This window comes from Callorhinus ursinus, unplaced genomic scaffold (genome assembly GCF_003265705.2).
Source record: "Callorhinus ursinus isolate GAN/ISIS: 27379988/994484 unplaced genomic scaffold, GSC_fseal_2.0 scaffold25, whole genome shotgun sequence".
Taxonomy (NCBI): Eukaryota; Metazoa; Chordata; class Mammalia; order Carnivora; family Otariidae; genus Callorhinus; species Callorhinus ursinus.
Window position 1 is genome coordinate 13,093,043 of NW_027397087.1, and position 11,174 is coordinate 13,104,216.

The following is an 11,174-nucleotide window of genomic DNA, read 5'->3' on the forward strand; positions in this document are numbered from 1 at the left end:
CCCCCGGTCTTTCTGTGACCCCAAGGGTCCTGAGACCCCACTGTCCCGCAAGGGTTTCACCCCCGCTTAGCCACTGGAGCGACGTCCCTCAGCGGAGCCAACTTCTAAAAGGTCCGATTTTGTGCTCCGCGGCTCTAGCACTTGCCAGAAGCGGCCGGCGGAGGCCCCTCCCCCGCTGTCTATCCTCTCGAATATCGCCTCGGATTCACTTCTCCGCACGTCCTACCTTCCAGTAAGTGGTCGCTTCCCTGTTCAGATAGTTGTTGCTACTCTCCTCTTTGATCTCCTGTTGAGTTCGTAGGTGTTCAGAATGGTTTGATCCCTATTCAGCTGAATTCCTGAGACCAGACGAAATCTAGGTCTCCTACTCCTCCGCCATCTTGCCCCACCCCCTCCTTCTTCCTTCTTGCATGCTGTTGCCCTTGATTTCCCACGGGTAACCATGGGATTTATTGTTTCGTGATATCTGCAAATAATTTTCAATACTAATCTAGAGCGCATAAATATATTTGTCTAGCAATAGTTACATTGGCCTACCATTTGTTCAACAGCTCAAAGTCTTTGTTCACTTCAATTCTAAGCTACTCTTTTCAAATAAAAAAATTAAGAAACTAATGAATGTGACACAGGCTCTCTTTTCAAAACGTTTTCTGTTATTGAATTTGTATCTTACATCCTAATGCCTTTGGAAGTTCCCTAACACAGATTCTCAAAAGACCACAAAAGTTGGGTAATTTCAATTATTTCACAGTTTAGAATATCTGCCCTTTAGATCTCTAAGACTTTCTTTTATGCCTAAGAATCCAGACCTTTTCTATTCACAGCTGGTGTAACACAAAGGCAGAAGCAGCTTTAGCTTAGTTTTTCTCAGTCTCAGGACTTAGCGTTAGAGATAATTACAATTATCGATTTGACAATTATTAGATTTGAGATTCTGAAAGTTGTAAAATAAAGGCATTCCTTCAAAAACATAGCCTTTCACCACATGAAACTCTACACTCTCCACACTGAAAAAGATTTCCAAGAATATTTCCCATGTTAAGAAAGAATTAAAATACTTTAAAAAGTCTGATTGTATCTCCACTTAAATGTGTTAATAATTATTTAAAATGAGAAAATAAGCTTTAAAAAGTGGGCAGCATGATTATTTGATCATCCTGGGACATGGTTTACCAAGTCCACTCAAGGATTATATAATTTTGTAGGAGAATGTATTTGTATTTAACTTTGCTATATGTTAATTTGTTAGAGCTGCGAAACTGTGAAGTTACACTTGTAGATTTCTGCTTAGTATAAAAGATAACCCAAATGTTATAGCTTTATTTCTATGACTTTAATAAATTTTATCTAACTTGCAACCTCTGAAAACTTATCCTAACATTTTTTTTTCCTTAAACCAGATTTCTAGGAATGCTTTCTGTGTTTAAGGCCTTCAAGTGTTGGTTCTGAGGAGAGGAAGCTGCAAGTTTCTAGGATTCCTGGTGGAAGCTAAGGTTCTTGTGGAAGGTCCATTCTGGATATTCCTCTTCTCACTCTCCCTCATATTCTCACCAAGCATATTCCCACAGCCTCTTGCTGCTGGAGCATCTCTTCTTTGTTGCCTGGAAGATGGCCCAGCTTAGGTCCTCTTCCATGATGTCCATATGACCCACAGGAACCTTATGCAGCAGCTAACACTCACTTTTTTTAAACACCATTTGTAATGGACTACATAAACCTGTATTCCCCAAGGGCTACTGGAACCAGTTTAATTGTCTTACTAATTCCCTCATAAATTAATGACTTTAATAAATTATTTGACATGTTTTCAGAAGAATCATGTCCTTAAATATTGGAAGTTATACTTTAAAACTGTATATACAAGGAACAGTATTGTTAAATAAGCTCCTATTTGCCCATTGTGTGTCTAAATCTCTTTATTGTTGTGGCTTTTTTTCCCCCGTTTTTCTGTCTTATTCTCATTTCCACCACTATATTTCATTTACTTGGGCATAATTAGGAGTACAGTACTTTTATTCATCGTTATATATTGGATGTAACTGTAGATTCACATTCATTTGTATTTAATGTATAAAATAACATATTTTATAACTTTCAGAAAATAAGGTAGAGTGTATGTTCAGTTTAATTCCACCAAATGAAGTCAGATTATTTCAAATTCATTATAGCACTTTTTTTGTTTATTTGGTTGGCATATTTGGGCATAAATACATATATTTTACTGAATCATATTCTAACTTTATGAATTCTCCAAATGTCTGGGCACTAATATACCTTATTTAAATAAAGTAATACTGTTTTTAAATCATAGAAACATATTTGCCACATTTCTTCTTACTTAGGCTAGAAACTTCAAGTTATGGTGTGAATTCCAAATGCAGAGAAGGAAAATGCAAAAAAAAAAAAGAGGACCTTAAAAATCATTTTTATTTTTATTATAGGGCTTGAAGCTTCCATTTGAATGTTACATTCTTCAATAGAATCTTAGTATCATTTTGATATTCTAACATCATCAGTGATTTTTTTTAATATTCTGCAAATTACTTTGAATTTATAATATTAAAATATCTTTTAAAGATCTTAAAATCCATCTATAACAGCAATAGAAAATGATTGTTAGACATTTTATCTTAACCAAAAGGATATTTAAAGGTGCTTATTAAGTAACCAAAAATATGAAACTTGGAAACCTGTTCTCCAGTCCACCTCCATATTGACTTATATCCCATCTCTGGTGAGTTATGGTGGTGAACTTAACCAATTCACACCACAAGATGTTGGGGTTAATGTAGAGCATGAAATCAGCCATAATACCTGGCTTGCTAAAATGTAACACAGAGGCCGCTGGGGGTGAGGACGAAGTTTCTGGAGAAGGTGGTAGGCCTTTGGAATGCCAAGGCCTGCGTGACCACTCTGCTGTTGGAATGCCTTGGGGAGTTGCCTTCCCCAAGCTCTCTTAGCCCAAACAGGTGCCTTGTGATCTAAGATATGTGTGCATTGTCCCTTAGGCTATGTTTAGTAGAACATGTAGATTAGCATGTCTTATCTTTCCCTTAAATCCTCTCAGTTTCAGTAAGACCCCCTGTCACATATCCGTGCTTGAGAAACAGTGATAAGGATATACTGAAGGACCAATAAAAGCGGAAGCAAAGAAGAGCAAAGGGTCTTCGTCTCTGAGCGCTGACCCCCTTGTCTTCTCCTCTCTTTCACCACAAAGTCTGGGGTAATCTTTCATCCTTTGGTACAGGGATTGCTGGCCATTCCCGGCAACAAGACTATGCTAAAGCTTAAAATAAAGGACAAAAGTATCTGCTAGTGAGGGAATTGTCTTTCTACGAATGACTTACTTAATACTTCTGGTTTCTTGCTGTTACTCTGTATTTATTATTCAGACCTCCTCCTAATTTTCTAGTTATTTGGTTTGTGTTCCTGATTATTTGCTTTGGTTTGTGTTTATGACTGGAAACTTTCCTTAAACTCCAACAACTAATCTCTAACCAGGCTCTGTTTCCCGTCCCTTGACATCAGTTTCTTTTTTTTTTTTTAAGATTTATTTATGTATTTATTTGACTGAGAGAGAGAGCTAGCAAGAGCAGGAACACAAGCAGGGGGAGCTGGAGAGGGAGAAGCAGGCTCCCCACTGAGCAGGGAGCCTGATGTGGGGTTCGATCCCAGACCCTGGGACCATGATCTGAGCCGAAGGTAGATGCCTAATGACTGAGCCACCCAGGCACCCCTGATATCAATTTCTAATTCTCACCTAAAGTGATATTCATGGCCTTGACTGAGAACAGACCTACATATTGCCTTTTGGTGGGTAATAGTTTTCCTAGCCACTCTTGAAACTAGCTGATCTTTTGATATCCTTATTCTACCCAAAGTCTGGTTCTGTACTAGGAAAGTTATTTGCTTTGATATCCTCCCCAAGTCCACACTACTGGAGGTGTAAGTTGTTTCTTCTTAAGTTTACCTTCAAAGAGTTTTTATTTTAAGCATACTATCATCAAAAGAGAGGGAAGAACAGATTAGAAGAAACAAAAGATTACATAATTGCCATGAATCAAAATGCAGTATGTTTGCTCTTTTATACATCATAATATCTCTAAATGAGAACTCTGTTGCTTGAATAAATCTAGCTTCCTTACTGAGCATCAAAAAACATCTTTCATAAAGGAAGGGGGGAGTATATCACATTTGTAAAGAACATAAAAACATATGGAGTCAAGGTTGGATTCAAATCTTGGACTTGCCACTTCCTAGGTATATAACTTAGGCCAAGTTACTTACATTTTCTGAAGCAATAATAAGCATTTGATATATCTCATATGCTTATAATACAAATTAAATGTAATAATATATGTAAGATGGTTAGTAAGTTTTCAATCAATGGTGTATATTATTGTGCTTTTATTATATTCTAACACAAAGCAACTATTGTCCATATTTCACTAACAGAAAAGCTCAGATTGAGGAGCACAATCTGTAACAGCAAGGGCAGCCATTCAGGATGAGTAATGGTCACTCATTCTGAAGATGACCCTCATGAGGAGGCAAAACCCAATGCCCCATTTGCCGTATCCACAAATACAACCTTGTGAAAAAGTATGAAAAGGTTTTTTATGACTTGCATATGGGAGGGACTGATTTATTCTTCATCAGGGAATGAAGAGTTCCACAGAGGTAAGTCTGCTAAATAAAGAAGCAAGTTATCAAGAGAAGTCAATTTATTTGATCACTGAGGGCTGATATTGAGAATATTATTTATTGCATGGTGCAGGAATACTGTAGCAAATATTTTTGGATAGCTACCCAGCAAATACTCAACTCCTATTTGATGTCAGAATTTAGATTTTGTGAATCATGATCATTCTAGAGCAATTATGACAATACTACAGTCTTTGGAGGAGATTAGTTTAAGAGTGTGTTTACAGCCTAGCCCAGTCAATGAATCAAAGACCTATAAGGGTAGGGGTATCTGCGAAATTTTTCTTGGCTTCAAAGGGAGGATTTGACCAGAGTAAACAGTTCATTCAGTCTCTGAATATTTTTAAGTCTGAATGTGATTAATTTTTTGGTACTGTTAGAGTGAATTTGCAAAAATGAAGGTCAAGGATAAAGCTGAGATACTTGCGGGCAGTAGAGTAGAGAGAGACATGAGATCTTGTGCTGGAAACTTCTAGTTGCATGCACAATATCCATTCTTCCCTACTAATAGAACTCTGGTTTTGTTGGAATCATTAACATAATGACCTAAAAAAACTACATTTCCCAGCATTCCTTGCAGATGGGAGACCATGCTATATTGTTGTGGCAAATGAGGTTATGTAGAAGGGTTGAATGGGTGAGGGAGGCATCCAGGAAAACTATTTAACAGGGAAACAGATTCACATGAAATGTGAAGGACTTGTCCTTTTCCTGCCTGCAAAAGTTATGTAATACTTGACATAGAGAAGCCATTTTGCAATAAGGAACCATGAGAAAAAGAATAAGAGATTAATAGAGATCTTGACTCTAGTGCCAGTGAGGCCCTGGATCAATGTCTGCAAACATCAAACCCTAGATGCTAGGCTTACCATAATGGGAATAAAATAAAACCTTTATCTTGTCGAAGGTATTATGTTTTGGTGTTTCTATCATTAGAGAGAAAAGCATTTCCAACTGATACTCTACTGACTAAGCCAAACTTAAAGGTATCTTCCATTAATATTTCATATTATGTGAGATAATAGATTTTCATAAACTTTATTAAACTATTAGTACCTTGCATTAATGTGTTATATTTGTTATAATTGATGAACCAATATTTATACATTATTATTAACTGAAGTCTATAGTTTACATTAGGGTTTTCTCTTTGTTGTACAGTAACATGGGTTTTCGCAAATGCCTAATATCATGTAGCCACCATCATAGTGTCATACAGAATAGTTTCACTGTCCTAAAAATACCCTTTACTTCACCTTTTAATCCCTCTCCTCCTTTCCTAGAACACTAAACCACTGATCTTTATACTGTCTCTACAGTTTTGTTTTTCCAGAATGCTATATAGTTGAATTCATACAGTATGTACCCTTTTCTGACTAGCTTCTTTCACTTAGTCAAATGTATTGGAGGTTTCTCTATGTTCTTTTGGTAGATTAGTAGCTCATTTCCTTTTATTCCTGAATAATATTTCATACTATGGATTCACCAGAGTTTGTTTATCCATTTAACTTTTGAAAAAACACCTTGGTTGTTTACAACATCGAGCAATTATGAATATATCTGCTATAAACAGGTTGTGTGCAGATATTTTTATAGACATAAAGCTTCAACTCATTTGGATAAATATCTAGGCATACAATTTTTGGAGTGTATGGTAACCATATTTAGCTTTGCAAGAAAATGCCAAATTATCTTTCAAAGTATCTATACCATTTTGCATGTCCACCAGCAATGGATGAAAGTTCCTGTTGCTACACAACCTCTCGAGCATATGAAGTTGTCAGTGTTTTGGATTTTAGTTATTCTAAAAGGTACGTGGTAGTATCACATTGTTTTAATTTTCAATTTCCTAATGACATCATATTAAGCTTTTTAATATTCTTATTTCCCATTTATTTAGTTTATTTGATGAGATATCCATTCAGAACTTTTGCTCATTTTGTAAAACCATTTTATTGAGTTTTGATTGACAAATAAAAAGCTCTATATAAAAGTGAAGGACTGCATGGCTTTACTGGTGTTCCACCAGACGTTTAAAGAATTAATGCTAACACTTCTCAAACTCTTCCAAAAAATAGAAGAGGAGAGATATTTCCAAACTCATCTTATGAGGTCAGCATTACCCTAATACCAAAACCGGACAAAGATGACACAAGAAAATGACAAGCCAATATCCCCAAAGAAGACAGATTTAATAATCCTCAATAAAATATTAGCAAGCTGAATTCAAAAGTACATTAAAAGGACCTTGATCAAATGGGATTTATTCCAGGCATGCAAGGATAGGATAGTATAACATTCACAAATTAATCAATGTGACACATGACATCAACAAAATAAAGGATAAAAGTCATAAGATCATCACATTAGATGCAGAAAAAGCATCTGACAAAATTTAACATGCATCTATGATGTAATTTTTCAACAAAACAAAGGCCTATACAAGCCCTTAGCTAACATCATACCTAGTAGTTAGAAGTTGAGTTTATCTTTCAAGATCAGAAACAAGACAAGGATTCCCACTCACCATGTTTACTCAAAAAGTATTGGAGTCTTAGCCAGAGCAATTAGGCAAGAAGAAGTAATAAAAAAGCATCTAAATCGAAAAGGAGAAAGTAAAACTATCACTATTTTCAGATGATATGATATTACATAGGAAACACTAAAGACTCCACCAAAAAGCTATTAGAACTAATGAATAAATTCAGTAAAATTGTAGGATAAAAAAATCAGTATTCAAAAATCTGTGTTTCTATATACTAATAATAAACTATGAAAGAAAGAAATTAGGAAAGTTATCCCATAGACAACTGCATCAAAAAGGAATAAATATAACTGAAAAGGTGAAAAAGCTGTATACCGAAAAATATGTCATTGATGAAAGAAGTTTAAAAAGACACAAATGAAAGGAAAGATATTCAGTGCCCAGGGATTGGAAGAATATTGTTAAAATGTTTATACTACTCAAAGCAATATATGGATTCAATACAACCCCCCTCAAAAGACCAGTGTCATTTTTCACAGAACTAGAATAAATAATACTAAAATTTGTATGGAACCACAAGAGACCCCAAATAGCCAAAGCAATCTTGAGAAAGAAGAAAAAAGTTCCAATTTCCAACCATACTACAAAGCTATGGTAATCAGAACAATATGGTACCAACACACATAGATCAATGCCACAGAAGAGAGGGCCTAGAAATAAACCCATGCTTATATAATCAATTAATCTACAATAAATGAGGCAAGAATATAAAATGAGGAAAAGACAATTTCTTCAGTAAGTGATATTGGGAAAACTGGGCCACTACATGCAAAAGAATGAAACTGAACCAGTATGTTACACCATAAACAAAAATGACCTCAAAATGGTCTTAAAGATTTGAATATAAGATTTGAAACCATAAATCTCCTCAAAGAAAACATAGGTGGTAAGGTCCTTGACACTGATCTTGGCAAAGATATTTTGGAATTGACACCCAATGCCAAGACAACAAAAGCAAAACTAACCACGTGAGACTACATCAAACTAAAATGCACCTGCACAGCAAAGGAAAGCATAATCAACAACAACAACAACAAAAATAAACCACCAACAGAAGGAAAAGGCGGCCTATGAAATGGGAGAATTACAAACCATGTATCTGATAAGGGGTTAATATCTAAAATATACAAATAACTTATATGTTCATCGGTTTTGTTTCTTAAATTCCACATATGAGTGAAATCATATGGTATTTATTTATCTCTGACTGACATATTTTGCTTAGCATAATACCCAGTAGGTCCATCCACATTGTTGAAAATAATAGAATTTCATTCTTTTTGATGGGTGGATGATATTCCGTTGTATATATACCACATATTCTTTATCCATTCATCAGTCATTGGAAATTTTGACTCTTTCCATAATTTGGCTATTGTTGATAATGCTGCTATAAACATTGGTGTGCAGGTATCCCTTTAAATCAGTATTTTTGTATCCTTTGGGTGAATACCTAGCAGTGTAATTGCTGGATCATAGAGTAGTAATATTTTTTGCTTTTTGAGCAACCTCCATTCTGTTTTCCAGAGTGGTTACACCAGTTTGCATTCCCACCAGCAGTATGCAAGGGTTCCCCTTTCTCTGCACCCTCACCAACACTTCTTGTTTCTTGTATTGTTAATTTTAGCCATTCTGACAGGTGTTAGGTGGTATCTCATTGGGGTTTTGATTTGTATTTCCCTGGTGATGAGTGATATTGAGCATCTTTTCATGTATCTGTTAGCCATCTGGATGTCTTCTTTGGAGAAATGTCTGTTCATGTCTTCTGCCAATTTCTTAACTGGATTATTTATTTAATTTTTGAGAGGAGGGTGTGTTTAATCTCTAAATTCTTTATAGATTTTGAATATTAACCCTTTATTAGACATATCATTTGCAAATATCTTCTTTCATTCCATAGCTTGCCTTTTAGTTTTGTTGATTGTTTCCTTTGCTATGCAGAAGCTTTTTATTTTGATGAAGTCCCAAAAGTTTATTCTGCTTTTGTTTCCTTGCTTATTATACTGTACGTTAACCAACTAGAATTTAAATAAAAACTTGAAAAAAGAAAAAAATACCATTTAAATCCATATAATATAATAATATAGCATACTAATCTTTATGCACTTCAAGAAAATTATAAGATGATATGAATTAAAATAAGACATGGACATTATTCCTACAATATTGAGTATGCCAGATTAGAAGTTGCTGGAAAGACTAATTTGCATAAAAATTTTCCATGTTCAAAAATTAAATCAAATTAAATTAGTAAAGAACTCATACAAATCAATAGCAGAAAAGCAAACCCTCTGATTAAAAATGGGAAGAATACCTGAACAGGCATTTTTCTGAAGAAGACATACAGATGGTCAACAGGTACTTGAAAAAGTGCTCAATCTACAATCATCAGGGACATGCATATCAAAACCACAATGAGATATCACTATTCACCTGTTAAAATGACTATTATCAAGAAGACAAGAGATAAAAAGTGTTGGCAAGGATGTAAAGAAAAAGAAAGTCTTGTGCACTGTTGGGATTGTAAACTGGTTCAGCCACTACATTCAGCCACTACAAATTCAGAACAGTATGGAGGTTCAGCAAAATATTAAAATTAGAATTATAATATGATCCAGGGATTCCACTTATGTGTATTTATCCTAGGGTAACAAAAACACTTATTTGAAAAGATGTATGCACTCCCATCTTCATTGCAGCATTATTTATAATAGTCAAGATATGGAAGCAACTTTAGTATCCACTGATGGATTAATAAGGAAAATGGATAAAGAAAAAAATATATATACCATGTAATATTACTCAACCATATAAAAGAATGAAATCATGCCATTTGTGACAACATGCATTGACCTTAAAGGAATTAATGTTTAGTGAAATAAGTCAGAGAAAAACAAATACCATATGGTCTGACTTATATGTGGAATTTAAAAAAGAAAAAATAATAAGCTCATAGACATAGAAAATAGATAGGTACTTGCCAGAGGGAAGGGGTAGGAAGTGGATGAAATGGAGGAAGAAGGTCAAAAGGTACAAACTTCCAGTTACAAAATAAATGCCACAGGGATATAATGTACAGTATGGTGACTACAGTTAATAATCCTGTGTTGTATATTTTAAAGTTGCTAAGAGAATAGACCTTATAAGTTCTCATCACAAGAAAAAACATTTTGTGGGGTGCCTGGGTGGCTTAGTTTTTAAGCGTCTGCCTTCGGCTCAGGTCATGATCCCAGGGTCCTGGGATTAAGCCCCACATCGGGCTCCCTGCTCCACGGGAGGCCTGCTTCTCCCTCTCCCACTCCCCCTGCTTGTGTTCCCTCTCTCGCTGTGTCTCTCTCTGTCAAATAAATAAATAAAATCTTAAAAAAAAAAAGAAAAAACATTTTGTAACTACGTATGATAAAAGATGTCAAATAGCCTTATTGTGGTGATCATTTCACAATACATACAAACAACAAATCATTATGTTGTATACCTGAAACCAATATAATGTTATATGTCAATTATATCTCATTAAAAACAAGGAATTGAAAGAATGATATATCACCTCACACCTGTCAGAATGTCTAAAATAAAAAAGACAAGAAATAACAAGTGTTGGTGAGGACGTGGAGAAAAAGGAATCGTGATGCTTGGTGGGAATGCAAATTGGTACAGCCACTGTGGAAAACAGTATGGAGGTTCCTCCAAAAATTAAAAATAGAAATACCATATAATCCAATAATTCCACTACCAGGTATTTACCCTCCAAAAAAGAAAACACTAATTCTAAAAGATATATGCAGCCTATGTTTATTGCAACATTATTTATAATAGCCAAAATATGGAAGCACTCTAGGTATCCATTGGTAGATGAATGGATAAGGAAGATGTAGTATATATATATATATATATATACACACACACACACAGAAAGAGAGCTTGT